The sequence below is a fragment of the Malaya genurostris genome, chromosome 1, assembly GCF_030247185.1.
Source record: "Malaya genurostris strain Urasoe2022 chromosome 1, Malgen_1.1, whole genome shotgun sequence".
Classification (NCBI taxonomy): Eukaryota; Metazoa; Arthropoda; class Insecta; order Diptera; family Culicidae; genus Malaya; species Malaya genurostris.
The window spans coordinates 12,871,013-12,882,228 of record NC_080570.1 but is presented as its reverse complement, the minus strand read 5'-3'; positions in this window follow the sequence as shown (position 1 = coordinate 12,882,228).

Here is an 11,216-nt window from a genome sequence, read left to right as displayed (position 1 = left end):
CGCCAGCTGGCAGTTATAATAGTAGTCTGAACGATTAACGAGGGCTTGTACGGAGCAAACCGCGGTCTGGGATTCATCGCCACCACATTACGATAGGAGTTCATTTTCCCCCACTCTCTGTGTCTCTTATTTGTTTTTTTTTGTGTAGGTTTGCGGTAGCTTCATTCATATCAAGCGGCCTGCTTTGACTGATATGAACTGGGGCTCGTCCTCATCCATCACAACAACATATCAACTGCTGAAAAACTTTGTTACAAACCACTTTCAAGAACTACTTGTACAGCAAGCCGTGGTCGTCTTATCGCCTATTTCGGATACTGAAGCCGCATTTATGGAAGCACCGTTTCAGGTCTCATTCATAAAATCGAATATCCAGCGGCACTCCCATCAGAGCGTAAGCTGCTGTTCACTAGCTTCTGCCGGTAGTATGGACATTATTTTGATACAAATAATGAGTGCGAGCGATAAAATCGCTACTTCCGATTCTGAAGTCGGCCGATAGGCACATGTTCTAGGCATGATTTTGACTAAGTTATCGTTGCCATTTCAAACTATAATTTACTGATCGCAGTTGGCTTTGCAAATAAATAAGAGCCAATGTTTACTAGCTAAGGATTTTGCGATGAATTTAATTACTCTCCTCAAATACCATTGAATTAGCCTATCGAATTTTTTATTCATTTTTACCTATTTTTTTGAATAAAAATAGGTATAGAATTTGGTCAAACTTTAGAAAAATTTTCCGAGGCCGAGTGTCACATCCCAAGTAACAATTTATGTTATGCTAGCTTATTTGTGACTAGTTTGTAACCAGAAATTTGAGTTATTGTTACTAACATCCAACCACTTGCGTGACTCAAAAAGAGCAGTTTCTTCTAGTTAATAGTCGGTTAAAAATAAGTTGTCGTTACTTTGTAATGCCATACTGAAATAACTTATTTTCCATAACTTGAAAATAATTTATTTTCAAGTAAACTAGTTGAAAGTTTGTTGCCATCAACATGATAAACATTGAATGAATCCATAATGTTTTTCTATCAACAATAAGTTCAACATAAACTGTTATGTACTGACGAGTCTAAGACGAAACGTAAGTATAGGAATCAAGTATGTGCCCAATGCACAAAATAGGATAACCCCTAAATGACCATCACCTGAATCGGCCAGCTTAAGTCGAAACTCGTTTACGTGCGGCACGACAGTAAAGACGTTGCACTTCGGTGCAAATAAAAAAAGTGTTCTGTAAGTAGCAGAAGTTTTATGTCTGCCTAGCAGTTTATGTTTAGCTGCTAGGTTACATAACAGTTCAACATAAACTGTTATCTACTGACGAATCGAAGACGAAACATAAAGTATATAAAAAACATGTTCGTGCTCTTGTTGCAACATAGTTGGGCTAAGTGGTATCAGAACTAGTTACCGGTTGCTAATATTTTGGTCAAATAAACTTATTTTCAACTAGTAGCTAGAAGCATAGTTGTTATTAAAGATATGTTTGGATTAAGTAACGATAGCTCAAAATTTATAATTAATTTATAATTGATTCAATATGACAAAAAGATGTGCTGATTTGAAACCTAAATAACTATTTCGTAACTAGTTATGTTATGAAGAAACATTGCTCTGTCACCTTGTTTTAACCAGTATAACATAAAAACATATTCGTGCTCTTCTTGCAACATAGTTTGGACTTAGTCGCATCAGAACTAGTTGCGAATTGCTACTTGGGATACCAATCGATTCAGCCCGACGAACTAAGTAAATGTCCGTGTGTGTGTTGTCAACAATGTGTTGTCGAGATCTCAGAGATGACTGGACCGATTATGATCAAGCTAGTTGAAAATTAAAGGTCTCCACGTCACCTTGAACGCTATTGATGGGTTTCGAGATCGAATGTTTATACGAAGTTTTATGTCAAAACTTTCGGTTTATTGAGAATATCTGTCACAATTGACCTTGAAAATAGAATATGTTTTTAGACTTAGATTCCGCACGGCAATAGCTATCTAACAAGTCATACATTGCTGAAATCCATTCATTTTCAACGGAGATACCGATATTTTTGTGTAAGCGACTTTACGCCTTATTTCAGTAGTAGGAGTTTCGCGCTTGATGATAAAGCGATGTTTCGTAGCAAAGTGAAACACGATTTTCAATACTGTTTCATACAATTATTTCTTAGAACCTAAAAGACTATGCATAGTACCCATTTTTAAAATGATTTTCGATTTTAGCACGGTCCGTTTTTGGCAACATAATCGTTCGAACATGCCCTTTGTATTAGAAAGATATTTTCAAATTTAAAACAATTTCATATCTGTATTGATTTAAACTGCTTGCAGCAATAATTGCTGGAAGAACACAACTTCTTTCACCCTTATACCATTCGAAGAAATTTGTGTGTGAAAAGTAATTTCATTATTTTTTCTCGGAGATGACTTTACTGATTTCTACAAACTAAGACTCATATGAACAGTCCAATGCTCCCATATAAGATTTCTGAATTTCATTTGGATCCGACTTCTGGTAATGTAATGTAATGAAATTAAAATAATGTCACTCATTTTGCTCGTAAATGGCTGAACCAATTTCGTCGATCTAATATTCAAACGAAAAGTCATAAGGTGCTTGTTTTTGCGTTTTCTGTTGAGAAGTCCTCAATGGCTCTCTCGAGTCGGGAATATTGTCCCAATCCTGGAAGAAGATATCTATCTTCCCAGTGTTTTAAAAAGACAACAAATCCGACATAACTAATTATCGTGGAATAGCTTTGCTTTGCGCTACCTCAAAGTTATATGAAAAAATTGTTCTTGTCGTTTTACTCCACAATTGCAACGACTTTGTATCTGAGACGCAAGACAGATTTCCGCCTAAATGATCTACATCTACAAAGCCTGGTGTCCTACACTTCGTTTATCATTCGATCTCAACAATCGCGTCTACAGGTCGACGCAATTTACACAGGTTTTACGGCGGCGTTTGATAAAATAGATAATAAAATAGCAATAACTAAACTGGAATAATTGCAGTCAAATCTAACTGGTCGTGAAATGTCTGTGAAAATAGAAAACAGGGTAACAACACTATTTGCTGTTAGTTGTGGAGTGCTTCAAGGAAGTCATCTAGGACCGTTTATATTCTTACCCTATCTCGATGGTACTGAATGCTTCTAAATGCTCCGTGATATCCTCCTGAATGCCTCTAAAGGTTCCGTTATATCGTATGTGAAACACTTAGGACTTTTATTCGACAGCAAACTTGATTTCAAGAATCACGTCTATTTTCAAAGGCTAACCAAACTCTTCAGTTTTATCTATCGAATTGTTGAAGATTTTCGTAACATACACTGCTTGGAAGCTTTTTATTTATTGACCTCAGTATGAAATTGACATCGATCGTGTCGAAGCTATTCAACGCAAATTCATTAGATTCGCACTTCGCCATTTACCTTGGAGTGATCCATTAAACCTTCCAAGCTACGAGGATCGCTGCCGGCTTATTGACTTGAATCTGCCGACGAGGCCGTTTTCATCGTGAACTTGATACAATCGCGTTTCGATTGTTCTAATCTCTTACGGTTAATCAATTTCGACATTCATCGTCGCAGTCTTCGTTCACACCTGTTTGTCAGAATTACAGCAGCTAGAACCAACTTTTTTTCTAGCATATGTCGTTTATTTAATAGTATAAAAGCGATTGTTCCTTATCTGTCTAGTTGTAGAGCTAGGGCAATTCTACAAGCTAATTTATAATGTAATTTAGTTAGTACAAAAGATGAGGAGGTTCTATACCTTTTGGAGAAAGACATTATAAATTTCATCTCCAGAAGGTTTTTCCCTGCCTCCAAATAAATAAATAAATCTGAGAAAGGCAAAAAGAAAATAAGTATCTGTAAATGCATTGCGCAACATTGTATTTCAAAACTCACATTTTTTTTGGTTGCAGCCAAACTTATAATAATCAGTGGTTTGGGATCTATTTGGACTAAAAACCATCAATTAATTAAACTTCTTCATTACGTAACAGCGTTATGGCACTTCCCTCGAATGCGGAAGACCAGTAGAACACCAATATAATTGCATCTTCTGTGAGATGAACGACCCGTAAAGAGAATCCGCTAAATAATCTTTGATTGATTACTTTATTGTCTCAGTTCATGAATAAAACTGTTGAAATAAATTCTTTGAGATCGATTCAAGCCAATGAGTTTTGTTGTTGCAAGTTTGCATCACCCCTTATAGCCAAGTTCCTTCAAAACATTATACACTGAGGTCTTTTTTATGCAGTTTTTAAGCGACTTTTTTATGCGAATTTTCCGAGTTATGCGGTTTTTTTATGCGAAGTTTCAAAATTATGCGGTTTTTTATGCGAATTTTCAGACTTCTGTGGTTTTTTTTTATGCAAAGCTTCAGAGGATCCATTAAACCTTCCAAGCTACGAGGATCGCTGCCGGCTTATTGACTTGAATCTGCCGACGAGGCCGTTTTCATCGTGAACTTGATACAATCGCGTTTCGATTGTTCTAATCTCTTACGGTTAATCAATTTCGACATTCATCGTCGCAAACTTCGTTCACACCTGTTTGTCAGAATTACAGCAGCTAGAACCAACTTTTTTTCTAGCATATGTCGTTTATTTAATAGTATAAAAGCGATTGTTCCTTATCTGTCTAGTTGTAGAGCTAGGGCAATTCTACAAGCTAATTTATAATGTAATTTAGTTAGTACAAAAGATGAGGAGGTTCTATGCCTTTTGGAGAAAGACATTATAAATTTCATCTCCAGAAGGTTTTTCCCTGCCTCCAAATAAATAAATAAATCTGAGAAAGGCAAAAAGAAAATAAGTATCTGTAAAGGCATTGCGCAACATTGTATTTCAAAACTCACATTTTTTTTGGTTGCAGCCAAACTTATAATAATCAGTGGTTTGGGATCTATTTGGACTAAAAACCATCAATTAATTAAACTTCTTCATTACGTAACAGCGTTATGGCACTTCCCTCGAATGCGGAAGACCAGTAGAACACCAATATAATTGCATCTTCTGTGAGATGAACGACCCGTAAAGAGAATCCGCTAAATAATCCTTGATTGATTACTTTATTGTCTCAGTTCATGAATAAAACTGTTGAAATAAATTCTTTGAGATCGATTCAAGCCAATGAGTTTTGTTGTTGCAAGTTTGCATCACCCCTTATAGCCAAGTTCCTTCAAAACATTATACACTGAGGTCTTTTTTATGCAGTTTTTAGGCGACTTTTTTATGCGAATTTTCCGAGTTATGCGGTTTTTTTATGCGAAGTTTCAAAATTATGCGGTTTTTTATGCGAATTTTCAGACTTCTGTGGTTTTTTTTTATGCAAAGCTTCAGAGTAATGCGGTTAGTTTTATGCGAATTTTCAGAGTTATGCGGTTTTTTTATGCGGTACGTAAACTTGCATAAAAATAGACTTCAGTCAAAGACATCATATTAACAAGATATCCAGCTCTCACATTTCCCGAACAAATAATTGGCAACATCCTTTTTTGCGAGCATGTCGCCCTCAGGTGAGTCCGCATCGAATCTCATACATAGAAGTAGGGGAGAGAAATGTCAAATTCGTACGCGCCAAAATAGCAGGGCTGCGCACCCATACAATTGACATGACATGTTGAATGAGACGCCGTGCGATGGCGTTGCTGAACTGAAGATTGAGATCGCTCCAAGCTGACAGGGTCTGCTTCAGTGTATATTAAATATAGGAACTTGAGATAAGTAGAAAAGGAAAAAAGATCACAATAAGACGAAAACATTTTTCTCGAGAGAAGCGTATTTTTTAGTTTGAATTCCAGTTTAGCGTGCCTGGTTAGGAAACAGTACCAATATCGTTCGAGCCACTGTCAAACATCCGGATGTTTAGTGATGCTTCTCAGAGCGGGATTTGGTCGCTTCAAATTTACAAACGAACACTGCTGAAATCGACTGAAATTGGCCCATATAATTTTTCGAAGTCGACGCTGTCGAAAATGTTTAGACCAGGAATCAGAACTAATTGGCTCAAATTACACGTTCCCCTAATTATTTGGAGAATATGATATGATTTGAATGTTTAGTTATTAGTTTTGATTCCGGCTTCACTCAGAACACAGATACCTTTTTCCGAAAAACAGAAACACAGAAAAGGTGCTGAAAAATGAATGCCACCCAGGAGGAGGTGCTGCATCGGTTGGATCACAACCCGCGATAAGCATCGGAACCGGACGGGATGTTGGTGAGTCACCCGTGTTTACGTTCACGATTCACGCCGACAGCACGTCTCGATTTGCATGTGTTCATCGTGTTCGAGGCGTATGTCACCGGACTTCGTACAGTGGCCTGCGTACGTCATGTGTTCTTTCCGGGGCAGTCCCGTGGAATTTCCTGACGTAGGCGTACTTCGGTAGCCCGCGGTGGATCGCAGCCTATATCATATATCACGGCATCACATCCCAGAGGGTGTTCTGCGCTAATTAGTATGGATTACATTCCGTTGAAAAACATGAAAATGGGTGCAATAGGCTGTGTTTTTTGTGGGTTTTCTCGTCCATTTAGGTGACCGGTTTACTGAATCATTCATTGATAGCCCCACAAGCTGTCCCATTTTGTCGCTGGCAAATGGGTTTGGATTCATCGATAATACACCGACGCTGACGTGGAATCCGGTGGGGTCCAATATCGCATGCGAATGATGACGTCAACGGGGGATTCGTATTTTGCTTCTGTTCTACGCCTACTACGATACCCGGGTTATGCTGGTTAAAAATAGACCGTACGAATTCTATTTTAGTCCTTTCGATAGCGCCTTACCGTGAGCCTGAGCCTGTGCCTGACTTCGCGAAATTATTTGTGTTCCGATTACGAGACTGGTTTTACGGTGGCTGAGAGGGTGTCACTTTTGCAGGTTTTTCTTTCAGTACATGAAAATTAGGTACACAGCAATTCTATAAATGTCGAAACTTTATAATTAGCTTGGCTTTCTTTCATTCGTTGCGTCGGTTCGGTACACGATTCGTGGAGAAGGATTATTTATTTATTAGGAAGAAAGGTGAAAATAAGTTTTGTCAATATCCTTTCGGGAAATGAAGCCTGAGCGGAACTCAACGAACATAGCAAGAATCAATTGAGTTATTGATTGCTGAAAAAGTACTTTTGTAGTTGTGCTAATCTAAATTCGGCACTCTATACCTCTCGGGAACAATGTTTTTTTTCGCTTGAATGAAGAGAGTACCGCGAAGCCCTCAATTACGCCTAGATTTGTTTGTTTAAATGCTCGCGCTTTGTTTCGCTGATTAGCTTGATTTAAATGGTTAATTACCTATCTCTGATTTCGCAAATCGAAAGATAATTTCAAACTTATTTCGTTTTCGCTTGAGAGAACTGAAACTGACCTAGGGAACTGACTCGATTTTTAGTTCAACAACATTGAAACTAGGTTCGAATCTAGCTTCAAACAAACGGTTTGACAGCAGGAAACGGGGTTAGGTTTGGCATCAAGCGAAAACGACATTAATGTCATGCCTTGGAAAAGACGCATCCAAGCAAGCTTTGCTTGAACGAAGCAAGCATTTAGTATGCAAGTGAAAATAGTTATGCCTACCACAGCGAATCTATATGATAATTTTGATTTTTTTTAAAGTAGCCTAATTTCGAACACACACAAAAATCTGGAATAAAAAATCCGCTATTTGCGTCGTATGCGCTTTTCTTTATCAGTTGTTAACGTCACAAAGCATAATATCTTCGCAGTTTTATTGAAATACCTAGCTTTGAGCAGCTACATTTGCATGGTCGACCAAAGAAAAATATCTTTCGATTTGTATGGAGAAATAAAAGGAAAAGACTTCGATAATGATTAAAAAAAGCTAAGGGGCGGTTAGGTTCTAACAATTTTGAAGTGTGTTTTGTGTTTTCTTACAGTAAAACATTTCAATAATGTTTCGTCAAATTTTCAAGAATATCGGACCAAAACTTTGAAAGTGATGAACCTTTATCTTTTCTTATCTCATACTGCGAAGAGACGAGAGCTTGGCGCACAGGCCCAAAAGTTATGCTTCGATTGACTAGAAAATTGGACAAATAATCAAAAATATTATATATCAATATGGATCACTCTTGCGATTCACGAGAGACATTACAGTAACATTGCGGTGGTAAAAAAGGTTACGAATACACTACAAATTCTTTTATACACATATGACAGCTTTTCCCTTCACACCAGAGATGCCAGGTTAAAATTCCAAATATCTTCCGACAGGGTTGCAAAAGTCAGTCAATTCGAAAAAATGTCTGCACAGCAATTTCTCTATAAAGTATGATACGCTAAACAGACTTGACGAGCAAACAAAAAAAAACGTCGCGGTAATTTCAAAAGTCTGCGAAAAAAGTTGACAACAAACAATGTCTGCAGCAGAGATGCCAGATATTTTCATAGAAAATCTGTATTGCTTTGAATAAAAAATCTGTATTCACTAACAAAATGAAATTCTTACAACAAAATGATGCTAAAAGATGTTATTCCAATAGATTGTGGTTGCAGAATGGTAGATTCAATCAGTCATTGTCGCGCTCACAAGAATATTCAACGACGAAATTTCATAGTTTTTTTTAATTTTTTTATCCGCAACAATTGAATTGTAATTCCATATATTTATCTAGTTAGAAAATGTTGACCTCATAATTTGACATGGAATTTCAGCGCCCAATATGCAACGTCAAGTCGGGTCATACAACTCTCCGTTTGACAGTAAAATTTCATTATGCCATTACTTCCTTGAATATCAGTTCAAATTGGTTTCAATTTATAATATAAATGGATTTCACAACAGATTTCCATGTTAATTTGTGATCTGTCCGTTGATTGTCAGACTTTTATCTCGTCACTGGAATCAAATACTAAAAGATAGCTCAGACAGAAAAGTTTAATTTTTTCTTTCTTACTTTTTGTGAGATCTGTATAAATCTGTGTAAAATTGAGGAAATCTTTATAAAATCTGTAAGAGCATGTAAAAATCTGTATAATACAGATAAATCTGTATAAATGGCAACTCTGGTCTGCAGCTTTATATACGAAATCTGCAGATTTACAGACGAATATGACCTGGCATCTCTGCATCACACGCTCTTTGAACATAACTCATGGTTTGAGTTGCGATTACTGAAATTCATAAATTGGAACAATATGTCAAAATTTGAGTATGAATTTGAGTAAAATTTTCTCAGGCCATGAGTTCTCTCGCATTTGTTCATACATTAGAGTTGAGTTGAGCGTTGAGATTTCAAACATTTGAGTGAAAAAAATACTTCTTGCAGCTTGGAATATTTTTATGGAATTTAGGAATGCAAGAATCACCAATTATATATGTTTTCAGTAGAAATTTTGTGGTTTCAATTATGCTTAGGAGAAGTATAATATGAGGATATCAAAATCGTTCAATTTTGACCCAAAATCGATCAAAAGGAAACGGTTTTGAACCACTTTTTTGGGCCTCTCATTTAAAAAAAGAAGAATGACTTTGTAGATTAACATTTACGAATAAGAATGTCTTTATGTTGAGTGCAAGGAAATCAAATTTTGAAAAAAAATTCTTTAATATGTTTACGTTTTGTCTTTGACTCATCAGTGCAGAGCAGTTCAAATTGAGTCTATGTAAAACTCTAAATATTAACGCAGAAAAAAAGGAATTCATCGTAATGCTAATTCCAGAAGTTCGCCAACATTTCCGAAGAAAGTATTATAATTTCATTATTTTAGAAATCAATCCACTTGTATTCAGATTTATGATGATGACGTTCAGCGGTGGCAAGTTCTATGAAATATGGGGGGGGGGGGGGGTCTTGGCCACTCCAACAAATCTTTTGGAGGGACAAAAAGTGCTTTGTTCTCCCATAGTTGCCGTGCCTGATGATGATTTCCGAAATGTCAAAGCGTAGAATGACATCCCAGAAATTGTCAATATGAGCTGTAAATATTTTGCACTGAGTTATACAGTTTCATTTAAAAGCACATTAGCTCACTATCGTCCACAAATTCTTCTAGAAGTACGTAACAAAAGTTTATATCGTTTTCGAAATCATTCATTTTGTTTGTTTGTTTCTGATTTGAAACATCACAGTGAGTCGACACAACACAAATACATTCACGATTTCTGGAGGCTTGTCGATTCGAGATCTCACTACGTTATTAGTTGCTTTTTATTTTTAGTCATTGAATTTCTATGCTAATTTTCTGAAAAAATGTTTTATTTTTCATGTTACTTTTCATTTCATTCCTGAAATATTTCCCTTTTGACTTCAACCAATATATAAAATAGTATTTCTCTGATACCTAAATTTGAAATGAACTGATAGGTAAATGTGATGTGAACAGTACATTACATTTTACCTATAAAACACGTAACTTTTACTGTATTATGCATTAAACAGCTTTTAAATGCCAGTCCATTAAAACCTACGCGAAAAGTAAGGTGGAAAATATTAAGCTTTCACGTAACTATAACTAGTGTAGAGTTTCTCACAAGCCACTCTCAGCAGGCGGTTCTATTTTGTTGTTCGTTGAGCGATTGTTGAATGACATTCTGCACGAAATATTCGTTCAGTTTGCTGGAACGGTTTGTTGTTGTTTTTTCTTTTGCAAAAATAGCGTGAAAATTACGTGTTACCTTCATATAGAAAGAAGATTTGTTGTTAATCTACGTGAAGTAGAAGTATTGTACAGGTATGTAGTGTTAGTTTAAAAAATAAGTGGAAAAAACTTCGGAAATTGTCCAGTAAAACTAGTCCAACAGGGCTCCAATTCTTCATAATAAAAATGACTCAACAATGCCGGGTTTGTTGAACAAAAAAATGGCAATCGGTTCAACAGTCTGTTTCAAAATCGACAAACGAAGGTCCCGTGTTGGCCTCCCGTTGAACGATTGATTGGACTTTCATTGGACCAATGATCCAACGTATTGGACCAATGAAGGACCACCGTTGAACGATTTTTTCTAAGAGGGGCAGGATCATGCTCAATTAGTTTTGACATTTCAGAATTTTGTACATGCTAAATGCAAATCAATAAACAATTTTGAATTAGTAACCTTTTCCGTCACGTGATGGTGTAACTGTGATGGTGTAACTGTGATATTTGAGAAGTTGGAGCCCAGTTGGACTAGTTTTACTGGAAAATGTCGTTAATTTCCAACTACTCATTTGAATAA